Source organism: Lissotriton vulgaris, chromosome 9, assembly GCF_964263255.1.
Source record: "Lissotriton vulgaris chromosome 9, aLisVul1.2, whole genome shotgun sequence".
In the NCBI taxonomy this organism is placed as follows: Eukaryota; Metazoa; Chordata; class Amphibia; order Caudata; family Salamandridae; genus Lissotriton; species Lissotriton vulgaris.
In genome coordinates, this window is record NC_141697.1 from 311620451 (window position 1) to 311636403 (window position 15953).

The window sequence follows — 15953 nt, forward strand, 5'->3', positions numbered from 1 at the left end:
ATCATTTATTTCATCACAGAGTCCCGCCCCATTGGGCGTCGTCAGGCTAGGCATTGTGGTAATTGCAGTTTGTGCTTGACAAGACTCAAGTTCCTTAAAAGCCCCCAGTGGGTATTGATGCATCAGTGTCTCAAATGAAAGTTTTCCCCAGTGGGATTGTATCATACTGTTTGTGACCCCCAGTGGGTAGAAGTGCAAAGGAATCACTGCCTGCTCACCAATAGAATCCGCAGGCGAGGCCCCCTCCACTCCAAATAGTACTGGCAGTTTCAAGCACATGGATCTGCCAACTCGGGCGGCGGGACATTTTAGGGCCGGACTAGCCGCTTAACAGCAAAACCAAGGGTGTCCCCAAAAAGACATCACACCTGGGGGGTTACCACTCAAACACCTCCGGCAGTGGCGGCCACAGCGCAACTTTGCTCTTCCCTTGTGCAAATCGCTAAACGCGTTTCGAGCCGTCGCTCTTGATCACTAGCTTGCAATGAAAAGCCCAAGACATCAAAGTGTAACGGAACCATCATTTATTTCATCACAGAGTCCCTCCCCATTGGGCGTCGTCAGGCTAGGCATTGTGGTAATTGCAGTTCGTGCTTGACAAGATTCAAGTTCCTTAAAAGCCACCAGTGGGTATTGATGCGTCCGTGATTTACACGGGAACAGGGAAACGCTTGTCTGGTGGCACACGCAGTAAGAGGGCTGAGACACAGGTATTGTGGTGCTTGGGAAGAACGGAAGGTGAAATACGTGAAGAGGTGGGTGGCAATACCAGTCATGTTGATAACTATATCTGATGTGAGTGCAGAAACTGATATCCCTGAGTGGCAGAGTTCTCAGCATTGGGTAAGATCGAGGATTATGAGACAGAGGCGCACCCAAGTGGTTTGTTGTTGCCAGAACTGCGATATGAAGGGCACATTATTGTGTGGTGATAATGATAAAGAGCTGGACTCACAGCCATGATATAGGGTTACAGCATTGTAACACACATAGTCATGTATGTTTGTTTGTCTTTTTTAGAATTGGGAAAACACAAGTGTCCTTGTAACGCAACAGGGCTCATAATAGAATTGAGTTCCTGTGTGATAAGGTTCTCAGCTGGTACGAAGTGCCTTGGCAACTACCGGGTAAATATGAACCTCTGGTGCGAACACACAAGATAGGAGATTGTTAAGTGATTAGTTGGACTTCCTTTTTAACCTTCTTTGTGTTTAACAGTCACTGTGTGTACAGAACAAGGGTCCAGAAAGGTGGATTAAAACCCCATGCCCTGAAGAAAATGCCTCTACGACATACAGGCAATGAAACATGTCAGCCCATCATTAAATAGTCTGCAAGCATGCAGTTTGATTTGACTTTGAATAGGCCCATGAGTTCAGAATAAAGTGGTCTGGTGACGGTGTGGCCTATCTCAATTTTAACTTCGCAGGGTTTATTATTTTTGTTGTCAGCAGACATACATTTTTCACTGGTTTTCTGGACACCATGTTTTTTTGCGAGATAGAGACAGATGATGAAAAACGTGAGCACGACTGGTGATAATTAACCAGCAAGCTTTGTTGGTGTTGCACTCGTTTGGTGCTATCTCTTTTTTTCACAATTTTTTCCACAAGTTGATTCATAATGTTTTGTCTTATATACACCACTCAAAGTGAAGGGTATTTGTGTGTAACACAGTGACTGTTAATTTGAAGGTTAGTTTTATATTAAATAAAAAGACATGGCTACCGTGAGTACCTTAGAAATGTGAAGGATTGTTGTTGGGGTAGAACATGAATTCCCACTCCCACTCAGGAAGTCAAAGGAATCAAGTGCCCTACTTGATCAGGTCGATTTGCTTTTGTTGGTTGCTTAGAGTGGAGGGCGGCCATGATCAGTTTTCCCTCCAGAGCTCCTTTGTGTGTGTAGGACACAAAAAGGTTGCCAGAAAGTCTTTTTTCGGGGCCCTAGCAGGGCACCCTTCATCCTGAGGCCTCCGGTTGGGGGCTGAGGGAGTACCTAAGGGAACCCCCTGTAAAACCCTGCACTGTGTGGCTGGCACAATGGGGAGCCTGCAACAGGGTGCAGGGTTTTCTACACACCTCCCATTTCCCCATAGGAGCCTGAGTTATGACCAGTTGTTGGGTGGAACACGGGCTCCCATAGGAAACAATTGGACTCCGACCGAAAAGTGTTCGGTTGCATCGTAATCGGGCGGACAGAACTGGCAAGTGCGAGTTGGTCGGTCCCCCGAGACAGTGTCAGGTTGAAAGTTTCCTCCTGACATCGTAATCGGACCCATGGTACGATTGCATACTCACATGTCCCTATGGGAGCATGTCCTACAGCTGTAAATCGACTGTAGCACAAGCTCCCATTGGGGAAATGGGAGGTTGTGTTCATCCCTGCACTGCTCGGCAGACACCTTAGGGTGCCTGCCACAAGGTGCAGGGATGAGCATGGAGGCACTGTAGGAGCCCCCTTGGCCCCCAACCGGGTGCAGCAAACAGAAGGGGGCCCACAAGGGCCCCCAAACTCGCTCTCCGATAGGTTTTCCATGTCTGAAAGCCCGGCATACAAAGCCTGCCTGAAACTGAGCTTGGTAATCCATACGGCATAAAACGCCGTCCATATGGAATACGGACTGGTCTCTGTCTGGCTGAATTGGTCATTGAGCCCACTGGAATCAAGCTGGAATGAATGGCCAGTTTCACTTCGAACTGCCTGAATTGTAAATAGCCGGTCGGAAGTGAAACAAACGATCTCGGTCGGAAATCCTCCGATCTTAGGTCAGAGGTTTTGTGACCCAGATCTTAATTGGACCCTTAATAGTGATTTTAGTGAGGGCAAAGTCAGTTCCTAGGCCAAGTAAATTTAGGCAAAATAATTTGAAGCTTACATAACCAGAATATATTGATGCCCTTCATTCCGTGAAAGTGAACACCCAAGAATTGGTAGTAAGCAGCGTGTTCCATTTCTTGCTATTCATATACCATTTCTCTTGTGTGTTGATTCTACAAGAAAACACAAGTACATTTGATCTTACAATGAGAGCAATCACAATAATTACATCCATTTTGAAGTAAACCTCATGCCTGTCCTGGAAGCGTTCAAGTCCCACACTTGACTTTCTAACAGTACTGTTTAATCTACACATTGCAAAAAGAACAATTGATGGACAGAATGCAGAACAATGTCATACATTCACCCCAGTACAGAGATCCGGGCCTAAATCCATTGTTAATATGCTCCCCATGCCATTCCAGTTTGAATCCAACCATATGTAAATCAGTGTTGACCCTGCTCCCTATGAGAACAGTCCGGCCTGAACTGACAGGCCAGGTCCTCCCTGGACTGGAAACAAGCATCCTTGGACTGGTTTTAGGGCTTTACCCCTCATCAGCCAGTCTATCTGGACTCCAGTGGTATGGAGAGCTCTGGAACCACATCTGGGCATACCCGTCCCACTGGGGTAACAATTGCAAAAAGAAAAATGGATGGACAGAATGCATAACACGTCATACATTCACCCCAGTACAGAGATCTTGGCCTAAATCCATTGTTTTTTTGCTGCCCATGACATTCCAGTTTGAACCCAGCTATTTGCAAATCATTCTTGGCCATGCTCCCTATGAGAACAGTCCAGCCCGAACTGCCAGGCCAGGTCCCCCCTTGACTAGAAACAAGCATCCTAGGACTGGTTCCTGGGTTTCACCCCTCGTAAACCAGGCTAGCTTGACTCCAGTGGCATGGAGAGCAGAGGACCTACGTCTCGGCATACCCGTCCCATTTGGGGTAACAAATGCAAAATGAAGAATTGATGGAGAGAATGCAGAACAATGCCACACATTCACCCCAGTACAGAGATCTGGGTCTAATCTACATATTGCATAAATGCAATGGATTCCAAGCTTTTGCAGGACACGACTTTGAGTTCACTTAAACTGACCCAAGAACAACAATGTAAAGGGTACACAAATGTATGACCCTGTATCACCTCAAAATGTGTGGGTATTCTAGTGGATATTACAGACTTGCCATCAGGTGTCTTGGTACAGCATCATAAGCACCTGCAATAGGTTTGCGGTAATGTCCCAATATTGTTTACTTTTTCTAAAATATGGATTTGTTAACTCCATTGAAAGCAATTCTGAAGTCTATTAATTATTTGTACAATTTAATATGATGACTGCAGTGACAATTCTGAATAAGCATCAAAAGAGCAAATATTCTTATCTTGTGTGTCACAATTAAGGCCTGGTTACAATTTTGTGGGTGCAGTAGCGGACTGCCATGCTGGTGGCCTGCTTTTTCACCACAAATCCCGTGGTCGGCTGCTCACCAGATTACAAGTTTCGCTGTGTCTGATGGGCTGCTTTTGGCATTCCATGGCAGTGCCTCTGTCATTGGGCACCACAATGGGAATGCCAAAAACATTTCCTGCACAGTATAGGCTGTAAATTACATGCCGTATGGCAACTGGGCTGCATGCACACAGCTGAATAGGGTAAGATCTTTCAGTCCTTCAAAAAGATCTCCCACAGTACGTGCCTAAAGTATATTCAATTCAACTATATACACATGCCCCACCGCCTTAATGTTACTTATGGGGGGAGATGCGAAAATGCCCAAGATGTCCTCAAACGGATGTAGATTTTATGCATATGACTTGGGAATGCAAGTGCATACGTCCTCACTGGGAGGCAGTCCTGGCCAAGATTAAAAATATTCGGAGAAGGATATTGGCCGTAACGGTGCAGGTATGCCTGCTCGGTCTCTTCCCTTGATCACAAAAACGCAAAGTCGTGAATAGACTGATAGACTTGCCAAACGAAGAATAGCATTGGAATGGAAATCAGCGACTGGACCCCAAGTAGAAACTTGGAATCGAGATGTGATTGCCTGGGCCGGGGTGGAGGGTAGAGCGCCAAGCTGGGAAGAGACTAAAGGAATGCAGAAGTGCCCCGTAGCTGACCATTGGAAGAAGTTGATGGTGTCCTGGGAAAGACCAGCAAGTACAAGTAGTGAGGAGGAGGGGAAGAATGAGTAGTCTGATGTAGAGGCGCGGAGTACAACAGCCCCTTCCTACAAGAGGGATTATGGAGCTGAACTAGTCCATGTGCCCCAAGATGTTAAACTTTTGGAACAAGTGGAGGGGAGAGAGGTGAATGGCCACATGAGGGGAGACTCCACCAGCCCTGGTATTAGCCCTTTGCATTGAAATCCTCCTAATGTAATTTGTAAGTTTTTGTACATGACACCCTTCTGCACAAGTTTAAGTTTTGTTTTAGTTTAGCAATTGCAGTAAATGCACTAAACATGAATGGTATTGCTGTATCCTAGGAAACTGTTGAAGAATGCCCATCTGGATGTTACTAATAACATGTGAAGCGAGTACAGACGGTACAGCTATGCAACAGGGATGGGGTCGCCTCTTTAGACTATCTTTCCAGCCCAACGTATATAGTAACTCAAGTTGGTAATCAACATAGAGTAAACCAGGAGTGACATAGAACGATGTTTTCTAGTGCTGTGTCAAATAAGGAAATAGAAGATACGACTGTAATCTTTGAAAATGTAATGTTATACACGAAATGCCAATAAAAATATGTTTTAAAGAAGGCACAAGATTGAATCATACACTTTAATATTAAAGAGGTAGGAGGATTGTTCCTCGATGAAAACTGTCCCTTGGCACTGCAAAGATTCTGTAATTTTTTTAAAGTACAAATGGTGACGGTGTGTATCAAACAGAAAGCAGTTGTAAGAAAGGGGAGTGATTCACTTCAGGAAGTACAGAGGTTAGAATCAATATAATTGTCAGCAAAAATTCAGTTTTTTCTGTATCAAACAGAAAAGCACTGCAGATGAAAGTAAACTCTTTAAGTCATAAGCGGTTAATCCATAATATTTACAAACCTTTTATTACAGATCATTTATAAATGACACATGCAAAAAATCAATTTCATAGTAAGAGTTGTATTGAAAAAGTAGTATTTTATCAACTTTGGAAATATAAAAGGGGTTAGTTGGTTAAAGCCAATTTTTTTAAGCCAGTTTTGGTTTGCTTGTTTTCCGGTTTCAGGGAGGACTGAGCCTGGCAGTTCGGGGCTAGACCTTTTGGAGCAGGGTCGATACCGATTTGTGTCTAAACTGAGGTGGCATGGCGGTCTTAAGAACGATGGGTTGAAATGCTACCCCTGAAGTTAGACTTGTTGCAAGCATTGATCCCATCACCTTTTGTGCACGTCATTAAACCCACTATCTTCTGGTTAGAAACATCATTATTAACCCACTGTGCTACTTCACTGCACAATTTATCATGCTACTCAAAGACTAGCTTGCTTCTGTAGCTCTTCTTCTCATTGACATTTTCAGTTTCACTCATATTTCTCAATTTCCCACCAGAGGTGGGTAGAACTCCATGAGTTTTTCTCAATGGAATTCCGCTGAGTTACATGAAAACTCTATGAAATTCCACTGAGTTCCCACGAGCTGGCGGAAATTGTCACTTTGCGTTACTCGCACAGATTTTTCGCACCAAGAGCTTATTCTACACTCGAAAATCAGTGCGAAAGGAACCAAGTGGCGTTCTAGAGGGGGCTGCTTCTTTCTGCCACTCACAACGCTTTTCTACTCGAGCAGCAGCATTCTCAATGCGACCACTGCCATTGAGAAATCTTCTATGGGAGGTGTTCTAGTGCCAGTGGATCGTGCTAGAGGCAGCACATTCTTACTTGCCAAACTAGCATTGGCCAATTGCGTGCTAGAAAAAACTCTGGCAGTTGGCAGAGTTTTGCCAAAACTCTGCATTCCAAGCAAAACACTGAGGGGCAGATTTATGAGGCCCATTGGCCACGTTTACGCCGCTGTTGCGTCATGCAAGGCGGCATAAACATGGCGCATACCTACGAGGCATTTACAACGTGACGAATCTGTGGAGATGCGTCACGGTGTAAGGCCCTGCGCCACATGAAACCTGCGTCAGGTTTCATGTAGGCGTTCCGGTGCAGGGGGGGGCGTTCCGTCGCAGGAACGCCCCTGGAAAGTGACTCAGTGAAATCTACAAGATTTCACGGAGTCACTTTCTACGTCAATTTCTTATGCCTGCTTGAAGCAGGCGTATGGGTGATGCACCATGCAATGTAGGGGTGGCCCCAGTGCATTGCAGGAGTCATGTCGCACTTGCGACATGACTCCAGCAATGCGCCGCCCGTACGCCGAAAGACGCGTCGCGCATCTTCCCTGCCTTGCACCATGGTGCGCTGCATTGTAAATGCGACGCACCATGGGTGGCGGAGCTGTGGCGCACTGTGGCGCGCATTAACTGGCGCATTCCTGGGGATGCGCCAGTTAACGAAAATCTGCCCCCTAGTTTTGCCAACTTCAACGATAGGGCGGAATTTGTCGCCCACTTCTAGTTCTACTTCTCTCGTGACTTCACTCCATTTCATGTTATGTTTTTTTCCAGTATCAAAAATCAACATTTTCTGAACATTTAGGGAATCCTATTTCTCTTCAATCTTCCTCATACCCTGTCGCAATTTCCAGCAAGTTTTATTCAACCTGCCTGGTTTGCAAAATTAGCAGATTGTTTCAAATTTGTATTCGAGATTCTCAAATCCACATGAACCTCTGAGCACACAATTTGCACAGGTCTGCTGCTGTCATTGGCAATGGTTATTTGTAAGAGCTGCGGATATCTATTAATTTTAAAGTATTGTACACCTTCTATCCAATATATGCCACCTTTCCTAGCATAATAAATATCAAATTCGATGCAAAATTCAACATTTCCCAGAGTAATGTGCCTTTTATCAGCTGCTACCCTGCCTATGTTCTCCATCTTATTCGCAGTTGTCTATCAAGTGCTTCAAAATGTTACAAATGTGTAACATTCCTGAACAATGACCCATTTTCTGCTCTGAGCTTCTCTAATTAGGCTGTTAGGTTTTACTTCATTCCGGCATCAGGAGAGATGAGGTTTGAGAGGTGAAATCACTGAACTCTGGTTCCTGTTTCACATACAATTACCTTCCAAGAAGTACTCTAGGTTAAATAGGGCAGTATGCGCTGCTCTATCAGCGTCACTACCACTGAGGCTATTTATTTCTCTCATTGAAATATTGCGAATGACCCTTCAGGCTCATTGCTCGGCTTAACATTTCCTCAACATCTCCGCATGTTTTTAAAAATTATATCGCAGGTAATCACGTTTAGTTTCCCCTGCAGGCAATGATGAAGCATGTGTAACTCAAGGCAGGTTGAAAAGACAACGGCGAGTGCTTAATATTCAGAGCCACCTGCACTGGAATGACCTTTGCAATATATATTTTTCCGTGTTCCAATGATTCACGCTCTTGGTTGCCTGTGTCGCGCAACCTTGGCGGGAGAGATGGAGGGACAGGGAACGTGGAAAGACGAATGATTAGATTAAGATCCAGGAAGGTATAGTATGCAAATGAGGTCGCTTCAAACCTATGCCTTTCTTCGCTCCTCCCGGGAAGGTTGATCTATCAGTGTTGGATTTACATGATGTCCTTTGAGCATCTGATGTTGTCAATTAGCGTTTTGTGTGAGCATATCATCGCTAATGAGAAATGATATTGCTAAGACATCAGGGCATCGAAAGGTAAAGGTCAAGATGCCCTCTAGAGGCAGAACACAGAGACAAACAGACGTTCTTGTGGTGGAGGCAGCGGTGAGACAGTGGGGAATGGGACATAAGTGTCATTAATTTTTATTTACAAAAATAATTACAAACATATTAGAGATGAATTAGACAAATCAGATAGCGTAATTAAATCCCACGAGGTACATCAAATGAGCGCAAATCAAACAGCAGTATTTTGTCCTTCAAAAAGTTGTTAGATTCCTGTCACTAAACTTCTAAACTGGATATGCTATAGTAGGTTGTTATGATTTGCATGGTGAAATACAATACTGAACGTCCAAATTTTCATAGTGCAGGCTGTACTGAAAACAGTTAAAGCAGTTAGAAAAATGTAAAATTAGGAACAAATTAGTAAAAATGACAACATCAGGTATACATATGATATATATATTTATATATATATATATATAATATATGTGTGTGTGTGTGTATATATATATATATATATATATATATATATATATATATATATATATATATATATATATATATATATATATATATATATATATATATATTTTCACCATACCAGTCTTTGTCATCAAAGAAGGCGCTGACTCCGTGTATCTTAATTCTAACGTTTATTTCACAAATCAGCTTCTGCTCAGACGCGTTTCGGCGGCTTGCTCCCGCCTTGCTCACTCACTAATATATATATATATATATATATATATATATATATATATATATATATATATATATATACTAGCAGCCCGTCCCGACCTTGTCCGGGAGTATTCAGGCTTCCTTGACCCCCGCCTGCCCCGACATTGCCCAGCAGCCCGGGCCCGTTTACGGAGGCAAGCTACAAATTGCACATTTTAATCCTTTAGTTTTTGTCAGCATTCAGATCTAGATTATGTGACTGTGACAGAGCGCATGCACTTCTTTTACTTAAATGCAAGCGAAACAGGAAAGCACTGCTTTAGGGTAGTAAGTGCCTGCACTTTAAATTTGAATGTCTAGCTCCGGCTCTGAGTCACTCCTAGAGGTGTGCATAAATCAGTGACAACAGCGTCATATTAAACATATCGGTAAAAAGACTGACATACCAAACAGACTGTTGTTATGCCAGTTTAGTTAAAATGACATTGCGTTCCAAACACTTCGGGGAAAAATGTTGTTTCCCGTACAGCCTGCCTACAGCCGAGAGAGAGGACAGGTGTGCGCATCTCACTGTTCCAAAATTCAGAGCAAGGGATTTCCATGCAAGAAGAAATAAGGATCGGTCTGTTGGCTCACTTCCTGAGGTGACTTCTGTGCTGTGAATGGAAATGGAATCGGATCTGGGCGTTGAGCGAAAGGGTCCGAAATTCATACATCACCACACAGGACCATGCACGTTTCGAAGAAGTTGCGCGCGTGCCCCGACCCCCGCCTGCCCCGACATTGTCCCCCGGATCCTTACATCAGCCGCTGCTCCTCAGTTCACTGCTCTTCGCCGGTCCGCCGGTCCGCTGCTGCTCACCACCTGTGTGCCGCTCGCCTCGCGCTCCTGGACGCCACTCCTCTCCGCGCTCCTGACATCAGCACGCAGGTCGCGGCCGGCGCTACTTCGAGGGGATTACTTTTTTTAATGTAAATTTTTTAAATATAACATATTTTTTAAATTTATATAGCCTATGTCCATCTGCACACCCTGAGGATTCCAACGATGTATCGGGTGGGTGGTTCCCGAGTTTACCCGCCTCAAAGTTCTTCCTTTATAATAGTAGTAGCTGTCTCCCGCTGTTAGCCATAAACGCCCTGCATGGGTCGGGGGCCCCCGACGGCAGCGAACTTTGTTTGGAATATATATATATATATATATATATATATATATATATATATATATATATATATTGTCATGGAAAGTTTGGGGTGATCAGTGCAGTGGGAACCAAGAATTTGGGGTGCAAAATAAGGGTGCGTTTGTAATGGTAATTCACATGGGAACCTTTAGCCACACCTACAGCCCGACCTGCTGAATGGACTTAGATCAAATTTGGCAGGGAGGTAGATGTTGGGTGTAAATCTGTGCTGTAGTTTTTGCAAAATTTAAGCTGAAAATTATTGTCATATTTCTGGCAGTAAATATTTCGCAAAGGTTTTGCGATGAATTGCGAATGCACGCACCCACGAAAATGATCTGATTGGCTGTACACAACGTGAACAGAAAGTTGCGGCTACAATTTCATCTATCAGGAATGGTTCCCAGGACTGAAAATTTGTGTGACCGCCCACATAAGGGGTCTGAGTAGAGGTACTCTGATCCCATGTTTGAGAAATGGAAATGTTATTGACATAAGATATGTGTCCAAAATTGATTTTATAAATTGCGTTGCGAATATTGGTGAGAATATAAAAAAAATATATAAGTGAATCAATCCTACAAATTATTATAGAGATATTGAGATTTTGATAAATGTTTTTATAGAGTTAATTGTATAGTGCGTTATATACTGTGATGGTTAGAATTAAATATATAGTTATATTTTTTTATGTGGTGGTGGCTATTGAATTCCTGGTTTTGCTTTCTGCCTTCGCGACTTAACTGCTGTGATCGTGTTAACCAACATACCCCCTGAACTCTGGAATCACCGCAAAAATGGAAAATAGGTTTTAGTTATAGTTTTTCTAGAAATACACTAGAAAAACATGAGTTTGAAGTGAGCATGTAATAAACCCCTAGTGTGTAAAATACTGTAATATGTGTGGATAAATGTGTTTTGCACTTTATGGGTGGTAGGAACGACCGTAGCAGTTAATAACAATGTTGCGACACCCTGAATAATTGTGAAAATGGAAAATAGATCTGAAAGAAACAGGGGGTCATTAGGTCCGCCCGCCATTCTCCCGTGGAATGGGGCCGCCCGCCATTGGTGCGGGGGTCCCGTTGCTGAAATTAGAATGCCCACGCCACACTGGCGGGTGCATTCTGCATTCCTGACATTGCGGCGGATGGTGCTCTCAGCACCGCCTGCCACAATGCAGGGAAGCCATGTCGTGCACTTCCATGCACAACATGGCAGGCACCGCGCGGTGCCTGCCATGTTAAGCATGGAAACCATAATCAGGGCATCTGAGGCTGAAAGCATCATCAGTATAATTTATCTCTCTAGACATCTAGGCAGAACATCAGCTAACATTTTCAGATTACTATTGTTTGTAATTTAAGATCTGTGGACTTTGAATCTCATTTTTGAAGGGGCCCTTTGTAGTTAAAATCATAGTACTTGGTGAACGTCTGGGGTAACGTTATTATTGGGAAAAGTATGAGAATGCTAGATGTAAGGAATTTTATGAACCCTCTTAGATTCCAGATTTTTCCTTAACAGAAATTTGAGGATAATCTGTGATTTAACCAAATGTTGATGTTTTCAGGGCTTTTAGGGGAAAAAATGTTCTTGAGGTCCATGCAAGCCACCCAACATCAGACTACCTTTTCTGCCTTTTTTTTGGAAATGTCTGGGCCTGACAGGTTTCCGTATCTGTCAACTGAACCCTGGCCTAAATACTGTCGCTACCCACATCACCACAACTGGTCAATTTGCAATGCAAAATGGTGATGTTCCCTTGTGAGGTAGGGGGATTAAGGAGGCTTTCCGTTCACAACTGATAGCCTAGCCACACAAGTGGGGGACTATTGTTAATGGAAGAAATGTAGAAACGCTGCATGGTAGGACATGGTAGGTAGCTTTCATTTTTGTGTTTCTGTGATGTCAACAGTCCTGAGCAATGCAGCAAAAAGGAATTCAAAATAGGGACTCACAGGAAGCATTTCGCTGGCACCCTGGTTTTAGTTTTGGAAAAGAAAATGTTTCTGGTATTTTTGCCAGAACCATTTTCTTTTACAGTATTGTGGATGACGCTTGAAGTCCACCACACCGTGAAGGTAGTGTGGTTAACATCAACTGGTTGTCATTTGCCCTAATGTAGTAAAAACCCACCAGATCCATGCAGCCTGATGTTCTGTGCAATGAGAATTTAGAAAAAGATGCAGGATTATGAATGCCACAATGCATTAACTTCTTTGTTTCATGATCGAAGGGGATTCTCCAGTAGAAGGATGTCTGTATGATGGTAGGCTTCTGGGACATGGAAGAGCGAAAAGGACAGTGGTCAAAGAAAAGTGGCATGTACTGCTAGTGGCCGGGCACAGCCAAGAGAAAGTCTCAGTTGCCACACGTGGTCTATGGAGAAGAGAGCCAAAGGAAGATTAAAAATACTGAGAAGTTCAAGGAGATAGAAAGTAGAGAGCAGAGATTCTGGAAAAGGAGAGATGATTGAGAGAAAGATAGGAGAATAAATAAAAAAGTTTTAGGAAAAGAGCAGGAGAGACAGGAATTGGAAGATTGATGCAGCGGCAGACAGAAAGAGGAAGTTGGGAAATAATTGAGAGAAGTAATGGGAATGGAGGTTAGGGGTTGGAGAGAGAGTTACAGAGAGTTCAAAGGAGCACACTGAGAGCTAGATACTCATGGAAATACACCTGACCCAATGTGATTCCCACACACAATTGTTTTCTACATTTTCAAAAAGGGATCTTAGTATAATATCCAAACTCACCTTGCATAGTGATCGATAAAGTCCTAATAAGATTTAACCATTGTTACTTGATCCATATTGATCTATAACACATTTTGCAAATTGCTTAACACCTTCGACGCTCATGACGAGCTCAGCTCGTCATGAGGTACACCTCTCGTACACTGATGCCGAGCTGAGCTCGTCATGATTAGTGGGAATTACAGATTTTCAGCGCAGGGGGGGAAAACCATAAGCGTTGATGGTGTTATCAATGGCAGCCCCATGGTTTTTGTTACGACATACTCTTGGTGAGATATGCTGATGCCTTCTCCTTTAATGCATATCAGCCATGTCTACTTTTGCTGGTAAAGTCACCGGAAAGTACAATCTACTTGCCGAGAAGTCCAAGATCTATTAAGGGGTAGTTTGGCTTTCTAATGTGGATTAAAATATGGCAGTCTCTTAAATATTTCATAACATGAAGCTTGGCTTTTATCTGCACCTATAGTAATGCGGAACAATCACTCTGCAAGTCATTATTTGCTATTTCTCATCTTCATGACGGGCTTCCATTCTTTCTATATTTATCGCTCAGCGAAGTGTATGCTCTTCCAAGCAATGTGAGTCACATTGAGGGTGCAAGCTTGGGGATTCTATGGAAGGAGTCTACTGCATGTTAAAGACAGGAGAATGTCCATAAATCCAGAAGTGAAGAACTCTGTTGCATTCAAATGGGAGGTACCATGGAAAAAGCATCAAAGGGAGATGTTATCTCAGAGCAGGATTCTAGATGCAAACCATATAACCACCACTCAGATCCTTAGCGACAGTCCTGCTGCATGCCCATTTTCAGTTTCTCTAACTGGAGATTGAATGAGTGTCCTCAGCAAGGCCACAGGCCTTAAATGGACTCATCCGGGCTCACACAGTCCCCTATCCTTTACCATACTTATCTGTCTTGCTAATTGATGTCTAACGAAGGTCTCTTTTTTCACAACACATTTTGCAGAGACAGCCTTTAACTATGAGAGGTGTATACCAGTGCCAGAGACTGGTTCAAGTGCATGCAGTTTTGACTGGTGCTTTTGATTAAATGCAATTTTAAAAATAAAAAAATGTTATATTGGTGGCAGGTCAAATTAAAACTTCACTTAAGAAGTTGGGTGGAATTACGAAATTCCAAACTCCAAACTTCAAACTTCCTATCTACACGTGAGCTTAGGTTTATTACCTCAGCATGATGACTTCCTGATGCAGAATGTCCCAGTTGGACATCCTCCGGCAGAAAAATATTGAGTCTGGAGGCTGGACACCCTCCATCTGAGATAAGTGTGGAAGGGATGTCTCTGAGTGGAGGTCGTCCTATTCTTTTTAAAAAAAAGAACTTCATGAGCTTTGTATTTTACAAAGCGTGAACAGTTTAGAAAATATGCAAGCTGCGGGTCAGCCTATTTTATAAATTTCCACCCCTCTACTTGAAATCCCATTTAGTTGTTAGGATGTAAAGTTGGACTATGAAAAGTTGAATGAGTGTGCTTTAATCGTTACCTTAAACAAATCCACATATTCCTTCACATAGAACCACATGGGATGCACCCTGAATAGCCAAACCAGAATATCGATGGATCAGAATATCTAGAAAAGAATATTGAATCCTAAATATTGACAGGTAAGTATATATTTTCCAAACCTTACCCCACATCTATAGATCTATTTTATATAAATATATTCATGGTATGTAGATGTGGAGTTAAGATAAGTAAATCTATATCATCCTTTATGCACTTAACTTTTGAAATTCTGATCTCTATATTTTTGTACCACAATATTCTGGGGGTTGATATTTAGTAGTACAACCAGTATTTGGCAAATCATACACATATAGAGCACATCTTATATGTTTGCTTATAGCTGAGGGAGATGCCCCCCTAAACATTTACTTCTGGCCTTGTGGAAGAAGGGTGCTGACACAGGAGCTCCTGGGTAATTGTATCATTAGGCTTAGAGGAAGTGCTGCAAAATATATGGCATACTACAAATAATTGTCAGGGTTGGGTGGCAGAATGTCTCCAATTGTTGGCTAATGCACAGGATATGTCTGGCACCTCACCACCACCTTTCTAGAGCTTTCATGTACCTAGGGTCACTCCACCTGACTTCTGTTGGAAGAAGAGGACTCACTCAAGGACTTGAGGGCTTTTTCTCCTGCTCAGGGACTGATACTGTTCTCCAAATTCAAAGTAGCTGGCCTCCTGTTTGCTTGCTTCCAACAAGGCTGAGCTAAGCACAGATGACTGGACCCTGAAGCAGGCTTGGCTGAAAAGAAACCTGGTGAATAGAATACTGCCCAGAGGAGCTAGGGGCTGCTGCAATGAGAAAAATGAATTTCTCCATGAAGTGGAAAAAAGTGCGAGCCTTTTAACCATGAACAGTTTTTTTTCAATTATGCTTTACAGTTTTAGGCACAGTTTGCCTCAAACTTTAAAAAAGCATATCTCCTTACTCTATTCTGATGCTCTTGGTGTCTTACCATTCATTAATTGTTTCTCGATTTTTCTAAATTAGTTTTGGAATTTTATTGCATTTGTCCTTTACTTCAAAAGTATTGGTACTGCTGGAACCTAACAAGCACGTCTCTTGGGATTGACTGTTGAGTGTGCCATAGACCTGAGGGGTTGAGCAGAGATTCTTTCAGACCTGCCTTTTGACCTAACCATATTGTTTATTGAATTTATATGCATAACCCACTCCTGAATTAATAATCAAGTTTCTGACAAATCAATATTTAAAC

The 15953-nt window shown here is 42.9% G+C and overlaps 1 pseudogene; it reads left to right on the top strand.

The window, feature by feature from the left end:
• The first annotated feature begins 15528 nt into the window (after positions 1–15528).
• On the top strand, positions 15529–15595 carry LOC147690045 (small nucleolar RNA SNORD36; annotated as a pseudogene).
• The last annotated feature ends 358 nt before the right edge of the window (positions 15596–15953 follow it).